Source organism: Galeopterus variegatus, unplaced genomic scaffold, assembly GCF_000696425.1.
Source record: "Galeopterus variegatus unplaced genomic scaffold, G_variegatus-3.0.2 Scaffold290, whole genome shotgun sequence".
Lineage (NCBI taxonomy): Eukaryota > Metazoa > Chordata > Mammalia > Dermoptera > Cynocephalidae > Galeopterus > Galeopterus variegatus.
The window spans coordinates 753400-753699 of record NW_007726401.1 but is presented as its reverse complement, the minus strand read 5'-3'; positions in this window follow the sequence as shown (position 1 = coordinate 753699).

Sequence of the window (300 nt, the reverse complement as noted above, 5' to 3'; positions counted from 1 at the left end):
AGAAGGTATGAGACTCTTCATACGTTCATTAAGGAACATGTACAATATCTGCATACCAGGCTGATATCTGCTGTCCTCACTGGAACTGAAAATATAATTTCTTGAGGTAAAAGCTTCCTTTATTTCAAAGGAAGCTGGCCTATATGAAAAGAAGGTATCAAACATGTACTTTGCTATTTCGGAACTTAAGGTAAGACAGAATAAATGAAAATGATAATGCATTAACAAATCACCAGCCAAAATAGAGAAAAGGACATTAAAGCTGGAGAAAACTCAAAACTGCCATAAAACACTCAAAAA